The sequence below is a fragment of the Colias eurytheme genome, chromosome 4, assembly GCF_061535395.1.
Source record: "Colias eurytheme isolate Ceu_HAF_F1 chromosome 4, ilColEury1 Martin Lab GWU primary, whole genome shotgun sequence".
NCBI lineage: Eukaryota > Metazoa > Arthropoda > Insecta > Lepidoptera > Pieridae > Colias > Colias eurytheme.
The window spans coordinates 6,849,756-6,867,572 of NC_142983.1; the positions used below are offsets into that span (position 1 = coordinate 6,849,756).

Sequence of the window (17,817 nt, forward strand, 5' to 3'; positions counted from 1 at the left end):
CGTGCCTTTTGCAAATAGCCGTAGAACAGATGCGCCTGAGTTATAGCCCAACCCACTATCATTACACACGATTCCTTTCGGACAGCATAATTGTTTAATTGATATTTCTGCGAGTTATTTATTCACGTCATTCCGTTTTCCCCATGAGAAATATCTTCGTGCGCTATGCCTGTCGTACTTACGGAATACCTCGTTGAGACGTCCAATCTTCTCTACAGCTAGGAAAATGCAAAGTTATTGCCTCTGTGTTTTACTATACGCTATACACATCTCATACCGACCATACCATTTATTTCATTGTATATTCAGACCACAATTCCTTATGTAAAAATGAAAATTGTATAATACTAAATATTATAATATATTCAACTTGCGGCAGCGTAAACAAAAGAAAAGCGGAACACAATTGTTATAAAACCCATAAAAATACAGAGGAGGAGAAAACTCGCGGCCGGAGTCATCATCAAAACTTGAATATCAATATTGCGCCTCGAGCCAATTGTATTAATAAACAAAACAAAATGGGAAATAATAATGCTATAGGCCAACAAAAGGTTCCATTTCTCCCCCTGACATGTAAGTAAATGCTAAAGGAATAACCTCTTAAATCTACTTTATTAAGGCTGGAAATTGCCTATCTACACACTAAACCCGTAATTTTGTTATTACGATATTAAAATTATTGTTGATGAAACATTTTTTCAAATCGACGTATCTGGCGATCCTTACCGTTGATTTTTTATAGAAATTACAGCAATCACTCGCGTGGTTCTCTCTTCGGAATTAATAGGTGTTACTGGTTGCGAACCTTGCATTTTGCACGTGGGTCTTATATCTTAACATTATATCCGACGAATTTCATTGGGTTTTGATGTTATGTAAATTTAGAACGTTCATATAAATAAACAAAAAATAAATCTACGGTTACCAGTGCGATGCGTTCCCAATATTTTACATCGGAACAAGTACTGGTTGTCATTTCATCGCCCTTCTGTTGCTAGCAAATAGAAGATCACTATCTAGACACATTCACTGGCAATTTTTACACTAGACATGCAGAGTGGGTGTCGCACAGACAAATGTGTCTCGTATTCACTGCGTTATCAGATAGCCACGAGAAGGGTTGTTTGAAAGACTTCGCTTTGATAAACCTATGTCGATTTGATCCTGCAAATAGACCCCGCTATGAATAGGAAATCGGTACATGTTTTTTGTAATGTTTGCTGTTGCATGTTGTTTAATTTTTATCCTGGGATTAGACTGCTCATCTGATAGGATTACAATGTCTTATGAGTTTTCACCACATAATTGTTGCTATTATATTATATTTAAAGTGTTGATACAATAATAAAATTTGGGTTACTAAAATGAAATTAATAAACCACAATGCCTTTGATTACAAACGTCCATAAAACAGCCAATATCTTGTGCGATACGGGTACGTTTCTTCGATTTTAACTTGCGCTTAAATGTTCACATCTTTTCTCTTGGAAAAAAAGTAAAACATCAGTAACACGCAGAATCGTTCCGATTGCAATCATCGTGACATAAATCTGCTTCGGCTACTCTTTAATCCTTTATCCCTGTTAACTCTTACCGCTTAGTTTATTTCTGAACCGTTCTGGTCCGGTCTTGTTACCGTAGTTTTATACACCTCTTTTGTTTTACAACTATCAGTTTTTGTTAAGCTAAGTGCTGTTCAACGGACAAATGGCACATGCGCAAGTAGATAGGGCAAACATATTTTATGGGGTTCTGTTATAAAGGGAATTCCACTTCCATATCTAGAGATAACTGGCGTTGTGGGCTAGTAGTCAGCGCTTTGATAGTATTACTACGATGTACAAATAAGTGGCTTGCCGAGGGAAAGTATGGAATAGATATAGGTCCCATTTATAATAAACCGTAAATAAACCAAAGACAATTTTAAAGCTTTATAATAAAAATTACTCGCGAAATAATCATAAAAATATAAATAGCATTCGTTTCCAAGCACTCATTTTCATTGAATCGCGAAGTATTGGGGGAAACAAGCCATCAATAATATGGAAGTGACCGATCGAACAAACACGAACTGGTCAATGATAAAAACTGATGAGCAAATAAACAGACAGGACTTGTGTACTCAGCTAATGGATTCAATTGATATGAAAGCTTTTACAATGCTGACGGGACAGACGCTATTACGTTGTGGTGAAATCAAATTAGTGACAAATTGCGATTCCCTTTTTATATAACACACCGGTACTTCAGATTCTGAACGCATCAATAAAATTGCACATACAGTACACACTGAAACGAGGTTATATAAATGTTAATATTAATAGAATTTATATTTTCTATACAATGGAATCTTGGAAGAAGACGACGGAAGTAATATTATGAACTCGAATTAAAATGAAGTAGAGAATCGTAATTAAGTTCAATACTCAGGCTAAATATTCCAAATAGGTACTTGGGTATACTTTATCAGCAATGTACAGGGCATTGTAATAGAATTAGCGATGTTGTCCATCACTCGGGGCGCGCCGCGACTCGCGAGGCTCCCATCGCAGCGCAAACAAGCCCCGCAGCGAACTAACGAGCCACCGCTCACTGAAGATGCCTGCGCGCAGATAGACCCAACGACGCATTGTTGCCGCGCCGCGCCAGCTTTCGCACCATTGTGCTCGAGGTGTGCCACAAAAATCGCTAAATTCAATCTTTGTTTGTTTACCTCAACTCGACGTGAGCAATCATAATTTATCGCTCTCGCCCTACCTATGTAATGGTGATTTCAATATATCTACCTTATACCTACCCGCTTTACCATGTTACGAAAGCAGTTAAATTGACATGTGAAGTAGAGCAAATGGAAAATGAAGCACGCTGACAATATTGCATGTCCATCCGTTTCGATATAGCCATTGCAGCAGATGTGTGGTTTCCGTACGAGTTCATCGTGGAACTAAGTAAACAATGAGTGACATAAACGCGAGGATATTAAAATGGCATTCCTGCAATGTACCGATATGCGGGCGACATCGGGCGGCCATATTAGATTACTTGCGCGTGTTGCTCCGGTTACACCGCGCACGCGACTCGACCACACGCGCGCCATCTAGTGGCCCCTGTGTACACTGAACATGACGCATCTACTCAATATCGACAAGCCTCACCAACTCCATTATTTATATGTATATCTATGTAAAGTATCAATTTTACTGAAGAGTAAATGCAAGAACCTTATAAAATAAACAAATTTATTTTAAGTACATATATGGTTTTTCATAATTAATAATGTTTGCTCTGTGTCTGGGTGTTAATTATCTATATAAGTATTTATTTAAAAATTATGGTATATGTATGTTTATCAGCCATCTGGTTTCCATAACACAAGCGAAAGCTTAGTATGGGATCAGATTGTGCCGTGTGTGAAAATTGTCCTGAAATATTCATTCATTCATATTCATTTATATTCATATTCAATTCTCTCATAATAAACAAACATAAACTCGAATGGTAGAGACACGGGATTTTCTTGTGACTTATTAAATTCATTTTTTTTTTCAACAAAATCCGTTAAAGTATTAGGTAGGTATGTATAATATAAAAGATATCAATAGATAATTAAATAAGAGATAATTCATGTACGTATCTAGGTATTAATAAAACAACACATTAAATTAATTAACATGATACCGAAACCATATGATAACTACCTTATGAAATATATGTAGTCAGTTCATATCTCTCGTTACTCTTATCTATAAATTGTGTGACGGTAGCTCAAATATGAATCCTGTACCGCAACAAGCTAAGAAACTCCCTTAGGATCTCACAACCCTGAGATATTCTATACGGTCGTAAGTATCTTAAGTACTGCAAATGATTTTATAATTTCTACCAACGAAACTAAGTCTAAAGTCGTATACATGATTCCTGAGGGTTGCGTCGTTACGTTTTCTTGATCCGACATAAAGGGGTAAAGTGAGACAATCGTAAAGTTTAATAATAATTACATTCTCAACTCTCCTCCCAGCTTGTGCACAATAATTAACCGCTCGAAATTACTTAGCCGAAATAATTTAATGTGACGCACGCCGAATTGTTCATAATGTGTGCGAGAAATGTCTTTATTGAATAGCTGACATTGATCAAATGATAAAATATTTTACTTTGTCGTTTGGATACAATGTATGTAGAAAATGGAGAAAAACTCCATGAGGTGCTCTGTTTATTCTTTTATATGCTTATAAAGGATAAAAAAATGCAAACGATACTGTAGAGAGACTTGTGCCACTTTTATATTTGTTGCAGATTCGGTAATAAGGATAGTAATAGTTATCTTCTTATATATAAAAATGAATCGCAAAATGTGTTGGTAAGCGCATAACTCGAGAACGGCTGAACCGATTTCGATAATTCTTTTATTATTATATTCCTTGAAGTACGAGGATGGTTCTTATGTAGAGAAAACGTAAATATGTACCACGGGCGCAGCCGGGGCGGACCGCTAGTTATATATAAAAATGAATCGCAAAATGTGTTGGTAAGCGCATAACTCGAGAACGGCTGAACCGATTTCGATAATTCTTTTTTTATTATATTCCTTGAAGTATGAGGATGGTTTTTATGTAGCGAAAACGTAAATATGTACCACGGGCGAAGCCGGGGCGGACCGCTAGTCTTTAATAAATATTGTTACATAAATTTTCTGTGACAAAAGAAATGCAACAAATAAAATATACGAAATATAATTACTTACTTATAAGTTACTTTGTTCCTTTGAATTTGATTTAAAATATATTCAGCTTCACGTTTTAAACACAAATAAGTAGATATAACTAGCATCTTTACGATCGCTCTCACAACGCCCTATGAAGCTTAGATTTATACTTCCTCAATATTTAAATTTCGTATAAACCTCAGTTTTACGTTATGATTGCAAAACAAACTTAGAGAGATCTCTGAATACGAAATATTTATTTAACTGAAAGAGCTCATTTAAGAATGGTTTGACTTGTCTCTAAGGGGTGAACCAGTACCCTTGCTCTAGTTGTAATTTACATACGGAATTACAATCCGGAATTATGTGCTTGTTGCATGTGTTTATGACTTGAAACATCATTTATGAAGATAGAGAAGGTATTTAAATAATATATAAGTAAACATGAGTACGGTAATTCGTGTATTTAATATTTTAACGGGTTAATTTAAATCCGATACTGAATAATGAATTACAAAATTAAAACATCAGTGTTTAATTGTCATTAAAAATTTGTTTTGTGTTTGTTATGTTTGTCATTTATGTTTAAATCAAATCTACTATGCCTAAGCTTAGAAATTGTTAAGATATCTATATATTAATTTATGTATGTATCTCTGAATATAAAGTAGAACCATTAAAACACCATCTCCCATTACTTCTCATTAAAACGTATAGCATTCCTAATTTCAATAGGTACCCTCGAGGGCTGAAAAATCGTAATATTATAAGTCATAGCATGCAGCTGGAACTCAAAGGGAATATAAATCCGTTTTATATGCAGTTAAATTCTTATAACATAAGAAAGTGAGAGAAAAAATGAAAAATTACCGGTCAGGGAGAGGCGACCGCAGAACATTGCACAAGGAACAACTAATGAAAGCTTAAAGCTATTCGCATAAATCTCCTTTACATTTTTAATACCAATATCCAGAGGGGAACTTACACCGGGGAAAGAATAACGTAACCAAAAAACAAAACATTCGTGGCTTCTTGCGTTTATATCTTATTTATATACCAGATGTTGTCCGCGTATAAATGTATAGATATTTTTAATCGGTACCTTACCGGGGACATAATGGTATCGTTCGATCTGCCGTCAGCTGGTATGTAGAGATGTTTGAGAGTTTATCGTGTTCGCTGGCTAATTTAAAAACCCCCTTTTGCCGGGATTGTTCCCATTGCAGCCGCCGTCATCTCAATGCCGCCGTGAGATATCTCTCTTGACCTGTATATTTTTATTCGCTTCGTTACCTAAGCTTTTTCGTATCGTATTGAATCTCGAAGAATCGTGTAGTCTCATTAAAATAATACAGGGCTACCGGATAATCTTATCCGCTGTGTTTCGATCGCAGATTGGGTGCGCGTGCGCCGATAACACTGGGAGTTATTCCAGCGTTGCACGCTCGATACGCTATTATTTTTTTAAATTTATTTTCGCCAAGACATCTTCATTATTTGTTCTCTTGTTCCATGTACGCATAAAACAATGTTTATAATTTACTCAACTAACCAATATACATTGGCACATATCTATACGAAATTTGAAGTATAAATCTAAATTATAAATATTGTTAAAAAGGCCTCACACAAGACATGTGCTCAGTGCCGCGCGACACTTGAGTGTGAGCGCACGTATTTGTTCCGGTGTGTAAATCTCAATTAATTTATTCTCGGTTTCGAACGTTCCGTGAGCTAACAATGGACGGGGTCGCCCAGCGGCCTCGTACCTACAGTACGCGCAGCGACATAAGTGCGGAGGGTTTTGAAAGTGCGGTAATAATGGATATAACAAGTTTACAGACTTCCAGACCTGAGAAACGACCAAGAAATGAAAGTGACGAACAGGAGAATTTGGTTTCGGAGGAGGATGAAGAATATAAATTGGTACAAAGTAGGAAAAGTAAAAGGGTTTTGCGTCAGGATTCTGGCGAAAAACGGAATTTAATTACACAAGACATTAACACCTTTATTGAATTATGTATATCTTCGGAAAAGCCACTCCCAAAAAGAATCGGTTTTGCAAAATTACTTAAAGAGATAAATATAACAACAATTCTTAACATAAAGTATAAAACCCCATATAAAATCATCATGAACGTCGAGAATAGGGAGATAGCTGAAAAATTGATAAATTCCAAAAAAATGAAAGAGCTAGGATATCGCTGTCGTATAACTACCGAAGTAAGTCTCACTTTTGGAGTTGTTAAATATATCGAATTAGAGATGAAAGAAGAGGATTTGCAAAAAACCTTCCAGAGTGACTATGAAATTGTGTCAATAAAAAGACTAAAGAGGCTTAACGAGGAGAAGCAATGGGTTGATAGCGAGACAGTACGCTTTTGTTTTAAAAGTGCAGTTTTACCTAAATATGTACTTGGATGTGAATGTCGATTTGAAGTCGAGCCGTATACGTTTCCAGTATCGCAATGCTCAAACTGCTGGAAGTTCGGGCACTTGAATCGGTCTTGTCCAAAGAAAAAACTTACTTGTCCAATGTGCACTGGTGACCACAAGGATTGTGACACTCAAACTTATCGCTGTATAAATTGTGGAGGAGATCACCCATCATTCTTCAAAAAATGTCCGTCTTTCATCAAAGAAAAGGAGATAAGAAGTCTTATGTGCAAAAATAATTACACATACAAAGTAGCTTTAAATAAATATCTAGAACAAGAAAAAGATAGTGAAAAATACAAAAAGAGTTTAAACGAGCATTTCTTGCATAATTCTGAACAACCACTCAAGACTTTTGATACTGATATGGTGGAAGAGGAAATAAATAAAATGATTGATAGTGACAGCGAATCTGAGGTTAGTTACGTCAGTTATACAGAAGAGGTTAGCTACGCAGACATTGTCCGTAATAGTAATAAAAGTAAGACACTAAAGAAAAAGGAATCAAGAAAGAAACGACTGAAAAACGTAGTCAGAGAAAATCAGTTACTTCATTCGCAAGAGGTAGATACAATGCCTCAAAGAGAAGAAAGTTATCTTGAAAATAAAGAACTACAAGAAGATAGAGAGAAACGAGCTAGAAAGAAAAATTTGGATAGGGAAAGGCTTAATGAGTCTATATGGGATAAAATTCAAAGTATTTTTTTTACAGACACAACAAATTTGGAACAAAAGTTTGTTAAAATAGTTAAATTAGTACTAGATGCATTTAAGACATTTATTTTAAAAACTGTAAGTAGCTGCGATACGCTTAGAAATTTTATAAGTTTGTTTAATAATAATGGACAGTAATAGTCATAATATATATATTAGTGCTGGGCGAGGTTCTGGGGGGTCTATTGACCGACATCTATGCATTGCTCAATGGAACTCCCAGAGCTTATTTCCAAAAAGACAAGATCTCGAATTACTTTTAAACCGGGAGAAAATTAGCATTTGTTTAGTAAGCGAAACTTGGTTTAATTCAGACGCTGTAATTAATATACGCAATTATAATATTCTTAGAAGAGACAGAAATGATGGCTATGGAGGAGTTGCTATTATTGTCCATCGTTCTATACTTATCCAGCCCTTTCCTATAATAACCAGGAATCCTGGGATAGAGGTTATTGGTATTAAAATACTAAATTGTAAGCAGTTAAAGTTTATCGCCTCTGTATATTGTTCACCGTCTGTAAGGACCTCACAATGTGATTGGGATGATATTTTTTCTTTGAGTGTTGAAAAATCTATAATTGCTGGGGACTTCAATGCCCATCATACCAATTAGTCGAATCGAAACAATACAAGAGGCCTTCAATTGTTCGATGCTTCTTCCGATTTTAATTATGTTGCATTAAATTCTGGTGAACCAACTAGAATTAGATTAAGTAATGGTAGTCTGCAGGAAAGCTCACCCGACGTAACATTCGTTTCAACTGATATAGCTGTGTTTTGCAAGTGGAGTGTCTCAAAAGAGACCTTAGGCAGTGATCACATAATAATTAAAACCCTCTTAACATATAGTGATGATGGTGGTAGTATAATTAAACGTCGTAATTTTAAGAAAGCGGACTGGAATATATTTCGATCTTCTTTTAGCGAATGTTTTTCTGAAAATTGTATAGTGTTAGATAGTGATAACATTCAATCAGTATACGATAAATTTATAGAAAACATTAATTATGCGGCCAATGAAAGTATACCCTTTTTTAAAATTGATACATTAGATCAATCAAAAAATTTTAGACCCAAACACTATTGGTGTGCAACTATATCCCACGCCATAGCCAAACGACGTCTAGCTTTAAAGACCTTCAGACGTAATCCTACACCTGATAACTTTGATAGACTTTCAGAGTGTATTTCTGAAGCTCAAAAAGTAACTAGACAGGTAAAAGCTAAAAATTGGCAGAGTTTCTGTGATAGTCTCGATCAAACCACAAACTCTTCAGATATGTGGAGAAAGATGCGCTGGATGAAAGGTATGCGAACTACTTCATTTCAAGCTTCCGATGACCAAAAAGAGCAGTTACTATGTTCACTAGCACCTGATTTTGTCTTGCCCTCACATTTGACGTTTAAATCTAATAACTGTGAGCTAGAAAGTGAATTTAGCTTTGCAGAACTTTCCAAGTGCCTGAAAAAGAAAGACAGTTCGCCTGGCACTGACGATATATCTTATTCTATGGTTTATAATCTGCCTGTGGCGGGAAAGTACCACCTCCTTAATATATATAACTGTGTTCTTAAGAGTGCAGTGATACCGGATCAATGGCGCGATATCAAAATAGTTCCCATTCCTAAACAAAATATCAATAATCAGGCCCCCCCTAAATTCAGACCGATTTCCTTGATGTCATGTGTTTGCAAGATATTTCACGCTATGCTAGCTAAGCGCCTCGAATGCTTCGTAGAGAGGAACAAAATTTTGCAACCTTCCACTTCAGGATTTCGTAGAGGTCAATCTAGTATAGACTGTATTGTACGCCTTGTATCGGAAATTCAAACCGGTTTTTCTAAGTATACTCCGACATTAGCTTGCTTTCTGGATATTGATAGTGCATATAATAACGTCTTAGTTGACCAGCTTGCTATAATATTAGATGAACTGCATGTTGGAACAAAAGTGTGTAATTATTTATACACGTTCCTCAAAGTAAGACATTTAAAAATTTATGGCGCAACTAATAACTCCACTGATGCTAAAATTCGGTGGACCGGAAAAGGCTTAGCACAAGGCGACCCGATATCCCCCCTTTTATTTAATATAGCCACCTCTCAACTATATAGATCCCTAGATAGCAACATGCGTAGTTTACAATATGCTGACGATTTTGTATTTTATATACAAAATAAAGATTGTAATTTTAGGGCTTTAAAAATGTCTCAATGCATTAATTCAATTTCATTAGCTTTGGCTCAAATTGGTTTAGACATCTCATTGGTAAAAACACAGTTATGTTTATTTAGTAAAGCAAGAAGACGTGAACAAGTATCGATTGTGATTAATAATAATTTAATACCATTTGTTAACTGTAAAATATCTGGGGGTATGGCTAGATAGCTCATTATTATGGAATCTCCATATAAATGAGCTTCAAGCTAAGACTCTTAGATTTCTTAATATTTTAAAAGTGCTAGCAAGTTCGTCCTGGGGAGTACATCCCATACACCTTCGTAGGATTTATATATCGTTGATAAGGAGTAGACTGGATTATTCTAGCTTCGTTTATGACTGTGCTGCTAAAACTCATTTATTAAAATTAGACCGTGTTCAAAATGCTGCCCTTCGCGTTGTAGGTGGCTACATTAAAACCACCCCCATTCATGTGATGGAATATGACTTGTGCATTCCGCCCCTTTTTTTACGAAGAAAGTACTTAGCTTATAAGTTTTGCCTTAAAGCCCAATCAATGTCAGGTAATATAACGTTAACTTTTGTAAACAATTTATCACAACAAATTAACACACTATATTTTCGGAGAAAGAAAAAACCTCTGCTGGCTACTGTTTACAACGAGTAACCGTAGACCGTAAAAGAAAAAATAAATACTTGCTCTTCTTTAAATATTTATAATTTAAGTATGTGGCTTTCAAATTTTAACGTTGATAACATACAAACCACAATAGATAATATTATAGCATCCAAAAACAGTTACAACAAACAAATACTCAAATGTAATACATTATTAACTTTGTTCAATAAATATGAAGGTTGGGTTAAACTGTACACGGACGGTTCGCAGACGCAAGATGGTCGCGGTGCTGCTTTCTATGATCCCAGTCACAATGTGAGGCAGTCATATAAGATTGTCAATGTGTCTCAGCATTCAATAATGTTTGTGGAACTCTTTGCGATCTCTGAAGCGCTCTCTTATGCTATTGGTGCTGGATATGAAAAGGTGGTTATTTTATCTGATAGTAGAAGTGCCTTACAACATATAGCTCGATGTGCTTCTGGAAACAGAGGCGCAGCGATAGCTTATGCAGTTATCAATAAAATATTGGCACTGATCGCTGGAAGAAGGTCTGTTGTGTTGCAATGGGTTCCATCTCATGTTGGGATCCGTGGTAATGAGGTGGTGGATCATATGGCAAGGGATGCAATTTTAAATGGTACCGAAGTTTATATTACACCCGAATATTCAGAAGTCTTAGTTAAATATAGGGAGCGTATTCTCCTAGACTGGAAGGAGTGGTTTGATTTAGTTGCTAAACAGAAAGGCATCTGGTTTCGCACTATGCAATGTGAGCCACCACGCATTCCATGGTTTGCTAATACTAGAATAGACAGGAAGTTAATTGTTATTGCCCATAGGCTGCGGTCCGGACACATGCCATTAAACAACTTCAAATATTTAATGAAAAAAAGAGCTAACGCGAACTGCGACGTGTGTGGTATATTAGATGATGTACATCACTTTCTCATGGAATGTGTACGGACTGCACCTATGAGGCAAGAATTATATAGGAAATTTAATGTGTGTCCGACCGATGTGGGTATGTTTCAGACCATTTTATCTGCACCTAATACGGAGGCGGCTAGGATGGTCTGCATATTCACACGACGGATATTAGTAGGCTAGTTAAGTTAAACTTATAGCATATACTATGGGACTGACATAGTCATCGCTGACTCAAAGTCCCTAAATTAAATTAGAAAAAAAAAAAAAAAAAAAGACATGTGCTCCAAACGCTCATATTTTTTAGAATACGAGATGAAATCTCCATAAAATGAATGGTTGGAAAGATTTTACGTTCTAAATTTCACACATAATAAAGGGAAGCAATTCTTATGATTATTAGCATGGAGACTGTGGGAGTAATCCTCCGCAGTGACATCGCTGTGACATAAGCCGGAAAAATCTAATAACAATAAAATAAAATTGCTGCCGGTTTGAAATTTAAAAAGCAAAGGGAAGAAGAAAATTCGTTTTGTGTGCCTTGACAGCCATTATCGTTATTTTGAATTACCTTTCAAGTGTTACGTGAATTTAGCAATGGATTTACAATAGATATTTATCTTGCGGAGTAATTGCGACTCGAATACAAAATTATGCAACTACACTTCAATTAATACACTTTTCATTATAATTATTAATGTAGGCTAGTTTTCTTTATTATTATCTTAATACGTTTATTGTAACAATAATTTAATCCTTAAAACATGAAGATTCCGAAACCATTAGATAATAGAAATACATATTAGAATTAACAATGCCGCTTGTAAAGCAATATATTGTTGTGTTGTTTCTATTAGAATTTTCCATTTACAACGGTAACTCGCTCCTTCGTTTTAAAACGTCTCAACACAAGCGGCAGGGGGATTTGAATACTTCACCTTTGTTTCCACTTTCAAAGACCTATTTCGGTCGCATTCACCTTAACGCTCGTTTAAATTATTTTGTCAGTTTTGAGTCGTAAATTTTAGGCAGACTTTAATTGTTATTTTAACTGCAAGCTCAACTTACAGGGGCTGTAAAAATATGTCTTCATTCGCTCGCCCTATGACTTATGTTCTGTTTAGCATTTATTATATCAGGGAATAATTTTACGGTATGAAAATTTTAAATGTAACTAATTTATTTTTTGGTAAGTAATTTATACGTTTTTTTACATTGACAAGTCTACTTTAAACAAAAAAATGCTCAATTTTCACCGAGTGAAAATAAAGTGGGTCTGATACTTCAATTTAAATATTATTGTTGCTTTTGTTGAGTGCACGAAATAGAAGAGAAATAAAATTTTCCTCGGCAACCCTCAGGGACCCACGAATGGCATTGACAAAAAATAACAATCAAAATGACTTTACAATTCATGAGAGGAATGCACTTACTCAAAAAATATTAAAGGAACGATTACTATATCAGTTAATTACTCGAAGCCATTATTAAATCGCGTAACGAAAATCGATCCTTTTGTTTATGGGTTTCGATCCTTTCAATCATCTATCAGCCATTGAGCTTCAGTATAATAATAATTGTCCATAATTATATATTCCCTTGAACGGCGCATCATTTTTATTGTTATTTTATTTATAAAATAATAATTTTTTCCTCCGATCTACATCATTATGTATTTTAAATTTGATTGATTCGATACAAAGATCGATTTAGTTATAACTTATAATCGAATGTTTCGCTTTAATGCTTTTTATTTGGAAGTTTCTGATAACAATCATTTAATAGTTTCACCAATAAATTTATTTTCCGGTTTACCTATATATATTTATAAGGTTGTTTAGTTATAATATGATTGCTTTTAATTAGTATTGAATGTATAGTTATACACTCGTTTTAATTACACTGCACATGTGTGTAACAGTGAAGTACTATGTAGATTAAACAATACAGAGATAGATCGCTACTTAGAACTCTAAGACCACCGGGAGCATCTTTTGTTAAGACGCCTGGTCTCGCAAATCGCGAGATGTTGAGATATGCCGCATACCTACGCGGACCCTTAATGGCCGTCCCTCGGCGGAGGTAATTTAAGTCTCATGTGCGAAACCGTTCTTAACTAAAAGCCCTCTAAATTACAGCATACAACGGGATTGATTTGAAATTAATCTCGCTACGATCGCAACGAACTTGCGACTTAATGCGGCGAATAAAATACATCATAAATGCCTGACCGCTTTTTTCAGAAAATTGTGCCGATGTTTTTATAGCAAATTGCAAATTGCTTTTTCTATTTTTGTACCTATTGCTTCAATATAAAGAATAATTTAGGTACTGGATTTCAATGTGGACGTCTCAATTACGTATTTGGGATGAAATATATAGAGTGTTGTGTATATTATAATATGGTAGATAAACAAATAGTGAACAAGACAACATTTCAATTTACAAGATCGAAGTTTAAGATAGCCTGTGCGAGTTACACGCCTTTATTCTTAAGCCTTATCACATAGCATAATATAAAAGCAAGTTAACTTGTCTTTGTATTTATTATCTTCGAAGATTATTGTCGAACGATACGGCACGGAACCAGTTACAGAGCCTTTTCTTTACATTATTATGGTTGAATGTAAAAGATGATTTTTACATTTTATTATCTCGTTATCATACTACGAAGACGTATTTTTAATAGTGCATTGTTGTAATTAGATTATTACATTTCGTTACATTCATGTTGGCGTATTATCAATATTTATTTGAAATTTGTATATCCATATCAGAGTTAAATAAATAAATCCCAAGGAACATAGCAAGAAGAATTAATCATATTCGCAACGACATTTGTTGGACTCCGCAATAATCATGTTCAATATGGCAAGCATTGTTTCGTGTAGTTATTTTGTTAACATTGTTGTTGGAAAAGGCAAATATTATAATCTGTATTTTGGTTATTGTATAGTCTGTATGGTATCACTGTAAACGGCAATTGTCTATGCCTTCCTCTCTGCCTCTGTGGTTCGTGGTGCGCACAATGTAGTTTGTAATAAAGTACAAAAAAATAAAGATAATTTATAAAGATCCACAAATTGTGTTTAATATACAATTATTTCAACATGGTAGCAGAGCGTGGTTAATAAATTATGAAAAAATATCAACATCACGAGAAGATTATAAAGATACGTAAAAGTACAAGTTACACAAGTAAATTGAATGTAAAAGGAAAGGTTGAAAATTGATCAAGATTATTAGAAATATTGAAACAATGGCTAAGCAAGCCCGGATTGAAGATATTACGATACCTATTTTTGATGGTGCAAATTATTCAAGTTGGAAATTGAGGTTAATGACCTTGTTGGAGTATAAGGAATGTCACGAGCCCGCCACGACACGTGTTCCGGTAAAAGATGAAAATGTTATGAAGAAAAAAGATTTAAAAGCAAGGACTATTATAATGAGCACAATTTCAGATCGTCAACTAGAATATATTAGTGAATGTAAAACAGCTTACGAAATTATTAGAAAATTTGACAGGATGTACCTAACCCAGTCTACTGCAATGCAAATATTATCCAGAGCAAACATAGAAGAAGTAAAGTTGAATAATTATAATACAGTAGAAGATTTTTTTGTCGCTTTTGAAAAAACAATCAACACTTTTAAAGATGCCGGAGGAAAGATAGATGAAACAGAAAAGTTGAGATATCTTCTCAAAGCGCTCCCACCAAGTTATAGTTATATTGGAGATTTCCTTGATGTAATACCAGAAGAACAAAGGACTGTTGATTATGTGAGGACTAAAATTAAAGAGAAAAATATTACTTCATGCAATTCAGAAGGTAGAAATAATGTGAGTACATTTAATATTAAAACAAAACTTCAATGTTTTATTTGTGGAAAGACTGGCCATTTCAAGAAGGACTGTTGGCGGAGAAAGAATATAAATCAACAACATAAGGAACCAGGCAGATATCAAACGCATTACAATCATCGAGGACATTTTAGAGCAACCTACAGAGGTCAAAGCCGAGGCAGAGGTCGAGGTCATGCCAGAGATGACACTTCAAACAATTTTTCACCGCAGTCATGGACAACTCAAGTATTAAACCCGGAAGTAAAACAGGTATATTTTGATAACAATAAGAATAAAGAATGTATGTATAATAATGAAATAAATTTTCTTTTAGATAGTGGATGTACGGATCACATAGTAAATAACGATACATATTTTTATAAATGTAAAGATTTAAAAATTCCAGTAAATGTAAAATTACCAGACGGCAAAACATTAAGTGCGACCAAGGTAGGTGATATTCAAATTTGTTTTGAAAACTTTTATAGTAAACAATATGTAGACTTAAAGAATGTTTATTTTGTAAAAGGTATTAATCAAAATTTGTTGAGTTTTGCTAAAATAACTAAGTCTTCCACAATAGTAGCTAAAGGTGACTATGCTAAAATATATAATCAGTCTCGTGAATTAATAACTGTTGCTCATAAAATTAACAATTTATATTATATGAAAGGTTTTGCATTTAACAACTTGAAAAATGATGTGTATACTCATTCTGTAAAATTGACTTATAAAGAGAAATGGCATAGGGCACTTGGACATGTAAATTTTCAATATTTAAATAAACTAGTTAATGATAAATTAGTTGATGGTTTGCCGGATAGGATTGAAAGTGTAGACATGAAATGTTCAAATTGTATACAAAGTAAAATGGCTAATGTTCCTTTTGAAAATAATAGAACTAAAACTAAAGAGATTTTAGAATTGATTCATACTGATTTAAACGGTCCACATAATACAACTGGTTATGGTGGAGAAAAATATTTCTTGACATTTATTGATGATTATAGCAAGTGTACTAGAATATTTTGTATTAAAAGTAAAGCTGAAACTGCTAATTGTTTTATAGAATTTGTAAACTTAGTAGAAAATAAATTTAACAAAAGAATTAAGAAATTACAGTGTGATAATGGGAAAGAATATTTAAATAAAGATATTATTAATTTTATTAAACAGAAAGGTATAGAGTTATTACCATGTCCACCATATGTTCACGAATTGAACGGAGTAGCTGAAAGATATAATAGATCCGCTATGGATATAGGTAGGTGTTTATTGAGGGAAGCTAATATTCACAGAAGATATTGGCCGGAAGTTATTAAAACGGCAGCTTATTTAAAAAATCGAACTATCGCTAATACTTTAGAAAATAAAACTCCTTATGAGATATTTTTTGGAATAAAACCAGATGTAGAACATTTAAAAATTTATGGAAGTAGAGTTTTTGTAAGAGTTCCTGAAGTTTTAAGAAAAAGTAAATGGGATGATAAAGCTAAATTAGGAATATTAGTGGGGTATAATGAAAATAGCTACAGAGTTCTTTTGAATAATAGGATAGTTAATGCTAGGCATGTTCAGGTAGTCGAAGAAAATACTAAATTAATTTGCTTAGAAAAACAACATGATCAAATAGTTAAAGATAATGATTTAGAATCTGATACAACATTGAATGTTTCAAATAAATTATGTAATACTGAATATGAAAATGATACAAACATAGATGAGAATTATAAAAATACTACGGAACACCTTGTAAACAATGATAATCTTGATGACGATGAGAATAACGAATGTGTAGGAGTAGGAAAACTTAAAAGAAAGCGAATTCCAGTTTCTAGATATGGTAATCCAGTTTCACACTTTATATATGTAAATTATACTGATGCAAATGTACCAAATACTTATGAGGAAGCAATGAGCTCAATTGATCATGAACTATGGCAAAGAGCAATGGACTCTGAAATAAATAGCTTAAATAAAAACAATACTTGGCAAATTGTTGATAGGCCCAAAGACAAAAAAGTTATTGATGTTAAGTGGATTTTTAAAAAGAAAAGTAATAATGTTTACAAAGCAAGATTAGTTGTAAGAGGATTTCAGCAAAATGATTATATTGAAAATGTTTATTCACCAGTAGGAAGAATGCAAACATTAAAAATTTTATTGTCATACAGTTGTAAAAATAGTTTATTTATTGAACAGATGGATGTTGTGACTGCATTTTTAAATGGTTGTGTTAAGTCAGAAGTATATATAAATCAACCGAAAGGTTTTGTAATAGGAGACAATAAAGTTTGTAAATTGCAAAAAGCTCTCTACGGTCTCAAAGAAAGTCCTAGAGTATGGTATGATTGTTTTGATAGGTTTATAAAAGGATTAGA

At 34.1% G+C, this 17,817-nt stretch overlaps 1 protein-coding gene across 10 annotated transcripts in view; it reads left to right on the forward strand.

Annotated features, from left to right (window-relative positions):
- dac (dachshund family transcription factor) overlaps positions 1–17,817 on the forward strand; it is a 130,439-nt gene that overhangs the window by 81,807 nt on the left and 30,815 nt on the right. The gene's annotated exons all lie outside the window — the stretch shown is intronic.